Source organism: Cupressus sempervirens, chromosome 2 (assembly GCF_028749045.1).
Source record: "Cupressus sempervirens isolate cs-2001-9-10 chromosome 2, ASM2874904v1, whole genome shotgun sequence".
Classification (NCBI taxonomy): Eukaryota; Viridiplantae; Streptophyta; class Pinopsida; order Cupressales; family Cupressaceae; genus Cupressus; species Cupressus sempervirens.
In genome coordinates, this window is record NC_143119.1 from 770,623,413 (window position 1) to 770,637,023 (window position 13,611).

Here is a 13,611-nt window from a genome sequence, read left to right on the forward strand (position 1 = left end):
AAGCCAAACTTATAGGAATAAGGCAAGGTTATTTATATAAACTATGTACTGAACCTTAAAAAGCTCTCATCCTTGCATCTCCTGACATAAATGAAATCTGGCACAAAAGATTAGGGCACATACACTTTCGAGCCTTAAATTCAATGGATAAATTGGTGATCGGACTACCCAAATTAAACTCCTCACATTGTGGAACATGCAAAGGATGTGCTCTAGAGAAAAACACTAGAGGATCATTCTACACTAGCTCAAGCAAAACCAATAATGTATTGGAATTAATCCACTGTGATCTTTGTGGACCTATGTCAACACCCTGCAATGGAGGAGCCCTATACTATGCAATCTTCATAGATGATTTCTCTTAAGGAAAACATGGATATATTTCCTAAAATAAAAAGAATTTAAGGAAATCCTAAATAGATTCAAAGAGTTCAAAGCTCTTATTGAAAATTTCTCCAGAAAGAAAATTAAGACCTTGAGAATTGACAATGGGACAGAGTACACTTCAGAATTGTTCAAAAAATATTGTGTTAGTTCAGGGATTCAGAGGAAGTTCTCTATACCCTACAATCCTCAACAAAATGGGGTAGCTGAAAGAAAAAATAGAACTATTGTGGAGGCGGCAAAATCCATGATGTTTGATCAAAATCTAGATTCCTCGTTCTAGGCAGAAGCATCTATGGCAGCTATTTATATTCAAAATAGATGTCCACATTCCCATCTTGATAACAAAACTCCTAAGGAGACCTTTACCGGATAGAACCTTGACATAAACCATCTAAGGATATTTCGTTGCCTAGTGTACATTCATGTACCCAAAGAGAAGAGCACAAAACTAGAACCCTCCGGAAGAAAAGTAATCTTTGTGGGATATAGTGAAACATCAAAAAGCATATAGAATATTCATTCCTAGACAAAGGCAAATAGAACTTAGTAGAGATGTTATATTTGAGGAAGTTATTGCTTTTAAAAGGGCAAAAATTATGATGAGTTAGAAAATCAAAATCCTATCATAAACAAAGATATATGTTCTACTCTTGAAACTCAGTCAAAACCAGAGTAATGAGACTCGTCACGGGTCGGATAAGTCTCCCAAGTTAGTGAGTTAGGAAGGGTCAAAATGACCCCTAACTTGGGCTTGACGGGTTAGGGAGGTTGACTCGCCTGACTCATAGGTCAAGGTGTGACTTGTGGGTCATGACTTGCTTGACCTAGCCACGATAGTCAATGTTTGGCAAAGTGAAAACATTAAAAATCACTTGTTTTTTTAATACTTTTTTTGGTTCTTTTATATCCTTAAGACCCTAAAAGAGCTTTCATAACACTCTATTGAGAGAGAGAGAGAGAGAGAGAGAGAGAGAGAGAGAGAGAGAGAGAGAGTGTCACTGTTTTGCAACCAGCTCAAAGGAAGCAGACTCTTTGGTTTGACCTATTGTTCTCTATGGTTCGGTGGTTTGGGGACCTTCTCTTCTTGCTTCCAATTGGGCCTCTATTGAGTGAATTCAGACATTGCTTTTTTGACATATCATCAGATGTCACAGACTCACCTCCACAACATTGTTTTGGCCAAGCTTAGAGCTCATCCTTTAAAACGTGCGACCATTTTTTGAACCCAAGGAGTCTGGGCAGAAGCATCTAGGGCAGCTATTTATATTCAAAATAGATGTCCACATTCCCATCTTGATAACAAAACTCCTGAGGAGACCTTTATCGGACAGAACCCTGACATAAGCCATCTAAGGATATTTCGCTACCTTGTGTACATTCATGTACCCAAAGAGAAGAGCACAAAACTAGAACCCTGTGGAAGAAAAGTAATCTTTGTGGGATATAGTGAAACATCAAAAAGCATATAGAATATTCATTCCTAGACAAAGGCAAATATAACTTAGTAGAGATGTTATATTTGAGGAAGTTATTGCTTTTAAAAGGGCAAAGAATTATGATGAGTTAGAAAATCAAAATCCTATCATAAACAAAGATATATGTTCTACTCTTGAAACTCAGTCAGAACCAGAGTAACGAGACTCGTCACAGGTCGGACGAATCTCCCGAGTTAGCGAGTCAAGGAGGGTCGAAATGACCCATGACTCGGGCTCGGCGGGTCAGGGAGGCTGATTCGCCTGACTCGTAGGTCAAGGTGTGACTTGAGGGTCATGACTTGCTTGACCTGACCACGATAGTCAACATTTGGCAAAGTGAAAACATTAAAAATCACTTTTTTTGGTTCTTATTTATCCTTAAGACCCTAAAAGAGCTTTCATAACACTCTATTGTGAGAGAGAGAGAGAGAGAGAGAGAGAGAGAGAGAGAGAGAGAGAGAGAGAGAGAGTGTCATTGTTTTGCAACAAGCTGAAAGGAAGAAAACTCCTTAAAAATACCACACCACTGAATAGGTATGCGTGCACCGAAAAATATGGCAAAGATCAAAGAGATAATACAACAGTTTGTAATTGAAGGGAAAAATACACAAATTCCTTGACCCCCACACTAGCAACATGCATGCAATAGAAACCACAGTAGAGGGTAGAGAAATGAAGGGCTGGTAAAGTAGAAGATTAATGGAGAGAGGAGACCCATGGAGAAAGGAGACTCGTGGAGGAATGCAAGAGAAACCAATGAAGAAAGGAGACCCATGGAGGAATGTCAGAGAAAGCCGTCAGAATAGAAGACACATGACGATGGAGTAGAAGGTTGTAAATTGAATCATGTGGAGACTACCAAGGAAGGACAGACAAGGCACAGAAGCCATGAGAGCATAAGGACCAATAAACAAGTCGAACATAGGAACAAGGAGACAACCCTAACATGACCGGAACATAACTTGAACGCAGTAATCCACAAGCCAGCAAGTCGAGCAAGGCAGTCCAAATGCAACCTGAACATAAGAAACCACTTAATGACGATCTCCATTAATGCCAAGAGGAAGGTCGATCACAGGAGAGGAAGACCGAGCGCGGGAGAAGATTGATCGTGGGAGGGCTCATTGAATAATTGTAATACATTGAAGCTCACACGTCTAATTTGAAGAAACTGTCAAGAATGGGATGCTTTGGAGGGTTAGAGCTTTTGTTTGATTGTAGTAGAGGCTACCAGAGAGACACCCAAGAATCTTTTAAACTCCATGTGTGGCCCATTGCCTCGACCTCATGTTAGAAGATATTGGCAAGTTTGAATGGGTGAAATCATGTGTTGCTAAGGCCAAACATCTTTGCAGGTTCATCTACAATCGTGCCTTGGTCCTCAGCATTATGAGGAATACATGAAGGGAAAGGAGTTGGCTCATCCCAGTGTCACAAGATTTGCCTCTAATTTTATCATACTAAAATCCTTGTTGAGTTCAAGATTAGCTTTGAGGTGCATGTTTGTTGGTCCACAATGGAGTTCCTCCTCCTTTGTCACCACCCTTGCACGGATAGATGCAACAAAATGCATTTATGATGAAGAAGGTTTTTGAGAGCCATGCAAGGAGATTGTGGAGGTAATTTAAATTTTAAAAGCTTGTCTTAAAATTTTATAAATTAATTTATCTCATACATATTTTTGTTTTATTTTCATTGTGCAACTTTGCAAAGTTTCATCATTCACTAAATTGTTATTTTGTTTAATTATTTTGTAGATCACTGAGCCCCTTGTAGCCCCTCTATGAGTTGTTGATGGGGAGAACCCTGCTATGGGTTACATATATGAGGGCATGGATAGGGCTAAGGAGGCTATTAAGGTGAAATATGTAGGAATTGAGGACAAGTATGGCCCTACTTGGGACATAATTGATAGGAGATGGCAAAATCAGCTTCATAAACCCATCCACGCAGTAGCCTATTACCTCAATTTGGCATACCGTTTCCGTAAAGATTTCAAGACAGACAAGGAGGTTCTTAGTGGCCTATACACTGTGATATCGAAGATGGCCACTAATGCAATAGATATATTGCTTGAGATGGATGCCTATAATAATGCAACAAGGCCCATTTTTTCAAGTCAAATTTGCAAAAGTCGGACAAAATTGCAGCTAAATAAAAATTGCACCTTAATCCTTATACAATCTAGTTTCTAAATTTCTAGCTTAGAAGTTCAAATTTCAAAATGAGACAAATATTTTTTTCTTTTCCTTTTTTCAAAATTCAGATAGATGGTGGCAAATGTTTGGGCCTTAACTAAAAACCTTTAGCAAATCGCCATCCGCAAAATGAGCTAGCCAAGTAGCTCTTTTGGATGTGAGCGCAACTTGAGCATGTTCGAGCACATCCACTCGAAGAGGCGTAACAAGTTGTCTGTGGAGAAAATGAATAAGCTAGTCTTTGTGCATTAGGACCAGGGAGATTTTGGATAGTGACACCTCTCCGATTACTCTAGAGGAGGTTGATCTAGAGTCTGAGTGGATCACAAAGGCTACTAATCCTGTCTTCGGTGATGAGGACCTAGAGTGGGTTGATGAGGCAGATAGAGAGTTTGAGGTCGTGGCTATGGCAACACAAGACCAAAGAGCTACAGTTGTTCCTAGTGGCACCTCACAGGCACTGGTAGAGCCAAAGACTACAGTTGATCCTAGAGGCACCTCACAAGTTGATGCTATGGCTAATTAGTCATCTAGGACCTGCCTTAGATGCCTTACTAAGAGGCATTTTATAGATTATACTGAGCCTAAGGTAGAGGTTGAGGATGGAGATGAGGGTGATGACTAGAAGCCATAGCTATAGTCTTGTTTTAACTTTTTGTTTACGATAACATATGACTGGAATTTGGAACATTTGATGATGACTATTGATGTGTTGGATTCATGGATTTGATATACATTTTGATGGGTTTCATGGATTTATCATTTTATATATCTATGTTTTACTTTTCTATTTCTTTCACCTACTATTTAGTATTTAGCAATTTACCTTTGTAGTTTGTAACTTTGTACTAATGTAATCGATATATGTTTAACTTCTAAGTATGTGCATTGTGATCAAATTGCCTTTTATTTCATGATGTTATTGTGTCTTTAAGCTTTATTCAATAATGGGTACATAGAATGTTTTTTAAATCCTAACAAATCTCAAAATTTTGAGGTTTTCTCACTTTGCTAAGTCACTGTCGAGTCTAAGCCGGGTCACGAGTCAAGTTACCCTTGCTAAGTCCAAATCGGGTCCAAGTCACGTTACTTTGGTCAGAACATCCTGAAGACACCTCATATGAAAGTCTTGTAAAGTTTCTACAAATTCTAGTATGAATTAGACTGAAATAATACCTTCTTAGTTGCTTGCTGAAGATAATCGTCTATATCAGACTTATATTAAGTGTCTTCAATGGTATAATCTCAATTCTGAAAATGTTCTTACACTGCAATAATTCATATAAGGCAGAAATATAGAGAAGCAAAGTTTATTTTGTATTGTGTGTTATCTAACCTCATTCTAACCTTATATTTATAATGCACCCAAGAGTCATGTCCTTAGAAAGGACATGTCTCTTCCTAGGTTGGCCCTTATATATAACTTAGTTATTATACTCCAAGATCAGTGTCTCCTAGTTAACATAATTTGTTAGTAAATATACTAACAACAATCATGCAAAGAAACATTAATAAATGCTCCTAGGAAGGTCACTGATAACGTTAACAATCTAAGGCATATTAAAGAGGCGAATCCAAATGAGGATATACGTGCATTACATCATCAATACAATCTGTAAAATCAAATCAGTATGAGATCGAAGTTACAGAATTAACACTCCCTCTTAACTTGATATTCATACTAAGAGATAACACATATAGCATCATCAATTAAGATGAATAAGCATAGATTGATACTCTATATCTATCTGAATCTTCTAAGCATGTGGTATCATTGAACACATGATACTATGTCATATTTCTATACCTGTGATATGTCTTATCACTTATACTTGTGATAATAGTATTGCATAGAATGTAATATATAGTATAAAATCTGGAGAATGATTGAATTCTTCTTTTATCCAAGTTGTGACTCATAGGTACTGGCAGTCCTATATCACAACATGATCCTGAGTTAAGAACTACTAGAACACAAGATAAAATCCGGAGAATAAATAAATTCTTCCTTTATCCAAGTTGTGACTCATAGACATAGAAATGTCTACATCACAACATGATCTTGAACTCATCTAGATCTGACAATAGTTCTCTACTATTCAACACATTATCAAAGAGATCATCGTCTCTCATTTAATCTTTTATACAAGTGTTCATTATCTCGGAGGTCGTCACCTCTTAAATAATGAATACAAATAGTGAAGCCCATAACAGTGAATAGCCTAACAATAATAATTTTAATTCAAAATTATTAATAATTAAAGAATACAAATATATTATAATTCAACCATAGCAAGTCTTTTCCTGAAGTGATCTATCTTCACTCAAGAGAGAGGTTTGGCAAGAATATCTGCTATCTGATCTGCAGTGCAAATTTATTCTAATTTTACAGTATTCCTATCTACCATATCTCTTACATAATGGTAAGGAATTTCAATATGCTTGGACCTGTCACGAAAAACTGGACTTACAGAAAGTTTGATGGAACTCTGATTATCACAATGAATAATAGTAGGATGCATGGGTTGACCATATAATCCCACAAGTAACTTTCTAAGCCAAACTACTTCCCGAGAGGCCATTGTTGCGGCAATGTATTTAGCTTATGTGGAACTCTGTGCTATGGATGCCTGTTCTCTACATATCCAAGATATGATTGCTAAACCTAAACTAAAACATCTTGAAATGCTTTTCCTATTAGTAACACTTCCAGCCCAATCTGAGTCTGTGTACCCATGTAAGTCAAAGTCAACTTTCTCATACTTAAGCCCAAGATTAAGTGTGCCTTGTATCTCATGATATGCCTAGTAAGTACTTTCTTTAAAATAAATTTAGTTAATAACCTTAGAAGAATACTGCAGTAGCATTAGCATGTTCAACATCCAAATTTGCAAACCAACTATTTGTTAAAATTCCAAGAGTCAAAATTTGATTTCTCAAAATTAGATTAAGACGTGGAATCATACAGTGGTATCAGAGCCACAAGACCTGCCGACTTGTGGGTAAGTGTTGGGTTAACTAGGAATAATGTCAGACAAGCATGAATAGAAGACCATATAGGTTTAGCACATCTAACCTAAACAGGCTGGATCTTCAGACTAGGTTGATATTGAGGGCAGTTACAAAGTTGACGAAGAGTTAACCTTTGTCACAAACATATAGGGTGAATAGGTTGAACAAGTTATATAGGTATAGGACACCCAGATGGCTCATAATGAGAATGAACAAGAATGAGAAGTGAGGGAAACCTTGCGAGCTATCATAGATGGATAAAATACTATTGCTACCGCACTTCAGCAACTTACAAGTGCTATCTAGTAGCTAGCTCTGACTCACAGGAGAGCACCAAGTCATCACAGTGGAGGTGGTAGTGTGGTTAGATCTCCTAGAGCTGCTAGGGCCCCCTCATGGAATACTGATAGGCCACTGATGTCCATTTTTGCAGAAAATAATGTCGAAGAAGTAGCCCAAACCACTGCACCAGGCTTACTCTCAGATAATGTTATGGCTATGTACGATGAATGGGATTTGTTCCCTAATTAGATTAAACAAAACTTGACCTTTCTTGAATACATGAATCAAAAAATGGAAACAAAAAGATCACAGCAAGACAGAAGGCCTAGGGCATAGAATAGGGACCTGAAGCACGCCATGAACAAGTTATCTCTTCCCACTTTTGATGGCAGTAGTAAGACATCCGCTAGAGCTTGGATTCACAAGCTAGACACCTACCTAACACTTAAGCCCATGTCTTATACAAAAGCTATTAAATTCACCACAAGGCATTTAGAGGGAGCAACATATGAATGGTGATATCATAGGCTGGTCATCTAGGATCATGGTCTCATTACATCTTACAAGATTTTCAGCTCTAAACTAATCACCTGTTTTGACAGGAAGGACACTAAGGTCTACTACAAGGATTTTGCGCAGTTGCGACAAGATGGATCTCTAGGTGACTTCATTGATGAGTTTCAGCGGATTTCAGTGATGGTTCCGGATATGACAAAACAATGTAATGTTGTTCACTGAGGGCTTACAGGACAGATTTAGAGGTTTGGTCAAGGTCCTTAAACCAAACAATTTGGATGATGCTATTAAGATCACACACGATCTAGACTCACCTCTTCAATACTACAGCCTCTTAAGAAACCTTATAAGGGGTCTACTTCATTCCAAAAGAACAAGAACCAGAACAAGACTACCCCACCTAGATTGGACTTTGAGACTCGAAATGAACTTAGGAGGAAGAAGCTATGCTTCACTTGTAATGATCCTTGGACATCGATCACAGATGTCTTGGCAAAGGTAAAATACATTATGTTGAGGTTCTGTCAGAAGAAGAGGATCAACAGCAAGAGGGCAGCGATGAGGAAGAAAATGAGGAGCAGCCTCCTAAAGAGAGGAAAAAGAAATCCATTGTAGAACAACCTCCTATCATAGCTTCCCTATCTAGTGATCCCATGGGTCACCCCTTTCACTTGAAGGTTGTAGTTAGAGGGCAGCGTATTATGTGTCTTTTAGATATAGGCGCATCACATAACTTCATAAGCACATGTTGGGTTTCAAAGAGGAAGTTACAGGTTGATGATATACATGAGTTCAAAGATAGAGTGGTTGAAGGTGATCGATTGAGGTGCACAGGGAAAGTGTCAAAGCTATCGATTCACTTTGATGACTTCCTTCTAGAAGCAGATTTTTATGTTGTTGATTTGGATGGATTAGATGCCATGTTGGAAAGCCAATGGTTGTAGACTATTAGCAAGTACATAGTTGATCATGATAAGATGCAACTAGAATTCCTATAGGATGGTCGGCAGGTGATTCTCAAGGACATGCTAGATAGTGGACCCAGGTTGATTTCAGCTCATAAGATGGAGGCTATTATAAGACATGATGACTTGGAGTCGGCAGCACACTGCTTCATTTTCTCTAAGGCGACATAGGTTTAGGACAGCAGCTTCGTGTTGACATTCAGTCGGTGCTTGATACACACAAGGGTTTTTGAGGACATACCCTCGAGCATTCCCCCAAACAGAGGGTTTGAGCATATCATTAAGTTGGAAGAGGGAGCCAAACTCATCTTTACCACTCCTTATTGTCATCCTAGGCAATACTAAGAAGAAATAGAAAGAACGACTAAGAAACAATTAGACATGGGGCACATCAGACCTAGCTTCAGCCCCTTCGCTTCTTTCGTAGTTTCAGTGAAGAAGGATGGTACTATTCACATGTGTATTGATTACAGTGTTCTCAATAAGAGGACCATTAAGAATAGGTATCATATTCCTCGCATTGATGAGTTACCAGGTGAATTATGCAAGGTAGTTTATTTCTCAAAGACAGATCTTAGATTTGGATACCATCAAATAAGGATTCGTGAGGACCATGTGCATAAGAAAGCTTTCCACTGTCACTATTGACACTATGAGTTCTTGGTTATGCCATTTGGGCTCACCAATGCATCGGCCACATTTCAGTCATGCATGAACCATATTTTTTAGGAAACAGTTGCGCAAGAGTGTGTTGGTATTTTTTGATGATATCCTAGTTTTCAACAAAATTTGGGAGGAGCATTTATAGCACCTAGATTAGATACTTAGCATTATGGAGGAGCACTCATTGTTTGTGAAGGAGTCGAAGTGTGGGTTTGGATTGACTAAGATGTTTTACCTTGGACACGTGATTGGTGCAGATGGGGTGAAGGTACACCAGGAAAAGATACAAGCAATCCTATATTGGCCCCCTTCGAGGAACCTATCAAATTTGAGGGGCTTCCTCAGTCCTTGCTCTTATTACAGGAGGTTTACTAGATGCTTCTCTTAGACAGCAGCTCCCCTCACCGATCTCGCATGGAAAGGGGCATTCAAGTGGACAGATGATGTAGAGGTGACCTCCAATAGGCTCAAGAAGGTGATGAGCACATGTTTAGTTTTGGCACTTCCCAATTTCTCTCACTATGATATCCCCCATTTTTGAGTTGAATTTAGTAAATACTATTAAATTAAAATAAATAAATAAATAAATATTATAACACAATCCATTATTAAATATATTTTAAGAGATCGAATTAATACAATATAATACTATATAATTGATAATAGTTATAATGTGAATATAATATAATATAACTGAGTATATCGATTATACAATATCGATAAATTCTATATCACCATTTAATAACTAAAAATAATATACTATAATTAGTACATTATGATAAACTAATAACTTATTAAGATCCAATATGTTACAAAATTCATACTATCCCTATGGTTTCCATACAAAATGGAACTAGGTATATGAGAGTGAGATTAAGTAATGAACTGAAATATTATTAATAATAGTATTGGCCAAAATCCATCAACCATATTGATAAGGATGTCGACATTCTCTTTCGTTCATAATTTGATGACATTAACATCTTTTTATCACTGCCTTTCCCTGTTCAAAACCATTATATAATATTAATATGAAGGACCTTGGAGGAATAAACTATTAAAGTATCAATTATGGTTGCTGCCCAAACAAATTATATATCATAACCCTCCATTAGAAAATCATGAAAAATTAGAGAAGACAACTCTTCATTGTTTGAAAGGTCACGACTTCCAATAGTAGGAAATATAAGAAGGTAAGGAGGCAAAATTGATAGGGCAGACCTAGGGGAAGAAAATGGAGAACTTAATTCTTTCAACGACATATTTGATTGTATACAAGGTATTGACGGAGAAGAGAGATGTTGCCACCAACACTAGACATCACCACAGGAGTTTCAGACCAAGCACAATTCAGAAGGAAGAAAAGAATGAATAGAGAGGGAAGGATTACAAACTAACCCCAGTTAGAGATACACGTGACGGGCGAAGCAACACAAAGCAATGAGAAGGAGATCAGACTATTTGTAACCAATCAACGTGGTTGGGAGAAGGATAGAGAAGGAATGATAACAGTGAACAAATGGGAACCAAGAAATTGCATATTCGAAACAACTTGTAAGAAACAATCAACAACCACAAAGCATCCAGTGGAAAAGAATTGAAGACCAACACCATCGTGGTAAATACAATTGCTTGAAAGGCAGAGGGAAACTTGAATTAAGATAGGACATAATAAGGAAATAGAAAATTAAATAAGAGAAGGCACAATGGTTCACGTAATAAGACAACAATAGACAGAGAAGAGTAGAGGAAAACATTTGACTAGCACATCATACATACAACTTAATAGTCCCAACAAAGAGAGTTTTTTGCAAACATGTATCATCAACAGATGGATATAATTGGCAGTATTATCTAAGTTACAATTGAGTAGTTTCTATTCCTGTCATAACATCATCAAGGATCACACTTTGATTTTATACATATAGAGAACATATGAAAGATAATCATTGGTCATAAGAATAAGACATATCCTTTACATTTAATGTCATATCGCAGCAATCATCCAATCCTTTATTAAATATATATTAGTGAGTAATCACAAGTGCATTCCACATGCTTCCTTGAGTAGGAAAGCCATAAGATATCGCAATTTGAATCAATAGATTGGTTCTTATTTCATATCCTCGATAATTCAATAGAGGAAAGTCTTCTATCCTTAAAGTTATTCTTAAGATACTATAGGGGACATTACACTCGCCCTTTTGTCCTAGAGTGTGATGCTTCAGGGAGAGGAATTGGCGCAGTTCTAATGCAGGATAGGCGTCTGATAGCTTATGTGAGATGGAAGCTCAAAGACAGTAAGAGATTGTACTCCACCTATGACAAGGAAATGTTAGCCATTATGCACGCTTTAGCCAAGTATTATGGATGGACAGCTCTACGACAACGGGTACAAGGTAGTTGATGATGGGATTTTTTATAAGGATAGGATCTACCTTGTACTAGAATCTAAATTCAAAGGAAAGATTATAGAGACTCTTCACGATGCACCATTAGCAGGACACTTAGGTTTCTTCAAAACCTATAAGCAGGTCACAGAAAGGTTTTCATGGAAGGGCCTCAAGGATGATGTCCTTTAGCATATCAAAGAATGTCGGACTTGTGAATAGAACAAGTCAAAGCATGAGTTTCTAGCTGGATTATTACAGCCTCTTCCTATTCCAGCACAGAAATGGGAGAGTATCTCCATGGGCTTCATTACAAGATTGCCGAAAGTGCAGGGCAGAGATTCCATTATCATGGGTATGGACAGATTGACTTAGTTTGCTCACTTTTTTGCTATAGTGGCAAACTGGTCGGCCTCTCAGGTAGTCAAGTTATTTTTTTGAAAGGTTTTTCGTTTACATGGTCTCCCTCGAACCATTGTGAGCGATAAAGATAGCAAAATTTCTTAGCACTTTTTGGCGGGAACTATTTAGATTGGCAAGTACGGAATTGACACCTAGCATGAGTTACCACCCACAGATGGACGGACAGACAGAGATTGTAAACAAATGGGTGGAGGGTTATCTTTGGAACTATGTAGCAGGATAGTAGAGAACTTGGGTTAAATGGTTATATCTAAAGGATTACTACTACAACTCCTCCTACCACGAATGACTCCATTTCAAGCTCTCTATGGCAGAAAACCTCTATCATTTGTAGATTGGACAGTAGGGCACCACTAGTTGGAGATTGGATATAGGATCAACAAAACATTCTTAGATTTGTTCAGAAGAACATTCTAGAGGCTCAAAATCAACAGATGATGTACGTTGATCACCGTAGGACAGAGCGAAATTTTGAGTTGGATGTCATGGTTTACCTTCATCTCCAACCTTACAGGCAAAGCTCCTTGAAGAAGAGTGGGTCCAAAAATCTTCAGCCTAGATATTATGGTCCCTATCATATTACTTGAAGGGTTGGAGAGGTTGCTTATGAGATAGACTTGCTAGATGACAGCAGAATTCATAATGTTTTCCATGTTTCTTGCCTCAAGATAATGATCGATCAGCATGTAGTACCCTCCATTGGATTGCCTCCACTTAATGTGGAAGGGAAGCTAGTATTGGTTCCAATACAGGTAATTGAGATCAGAGAAAGGAAGTTGCGTAACAGGTCCATCAGGGAGTATCTACTTCGCTAGAAGGATTTGTCATATAAAGATGTCACTTGGGAGGGCGAATCATCCTGCAACATCTGGCACTGAGATTGCTTGAGGGCAAGCAATCCCGGGAAGAAAGGACTGTAATGTCCCCTTGTTTTGGAGATGTTTCCTGTGATTTCCCATTTTCTAGGAAGAACTAAGGACATCCCATAAGCATTCCCCCATCATAAGAACATCTCAAAACAGATACACACTTAAAAACGAGATACATCCTTGGGTTTCCCAGCATAATGCTTAGAATATATGCAGGCTGAATCCAAGGACATGGCGCAGGACCTAGGTATGTTACCAACCTTTGTGAGAGCCCAAATGTGATCCTAGTGTATGTCCAACTTGGGTTTACCTAGGGTTCTGCCCTAAGCTTGGGAATGTATTAGGCTGAATCGAAATTTCCTACGGCATGACTTTGGGCGAACCCAGCAATAATCCGCCTAAGGATCCCAAAAACCTAGTTTTCTAAAGAA

At 38.1% G+C, this 13,611-nt stretch overlaps 1 protein-coding gene across 8 annotated transcripts in view; it reads right to left on the reverse strand.

Annotated features, from left to right (window-relative positions):
* The window catches only part of DBE1 (debranching enzyme 1), a 360,131-nt gene that overhangs the window by 61,644 nt on the left and 284,876 nt on the right, over positions 1-13,611 (reverse strand). The window lies entirely within an intron of this gene.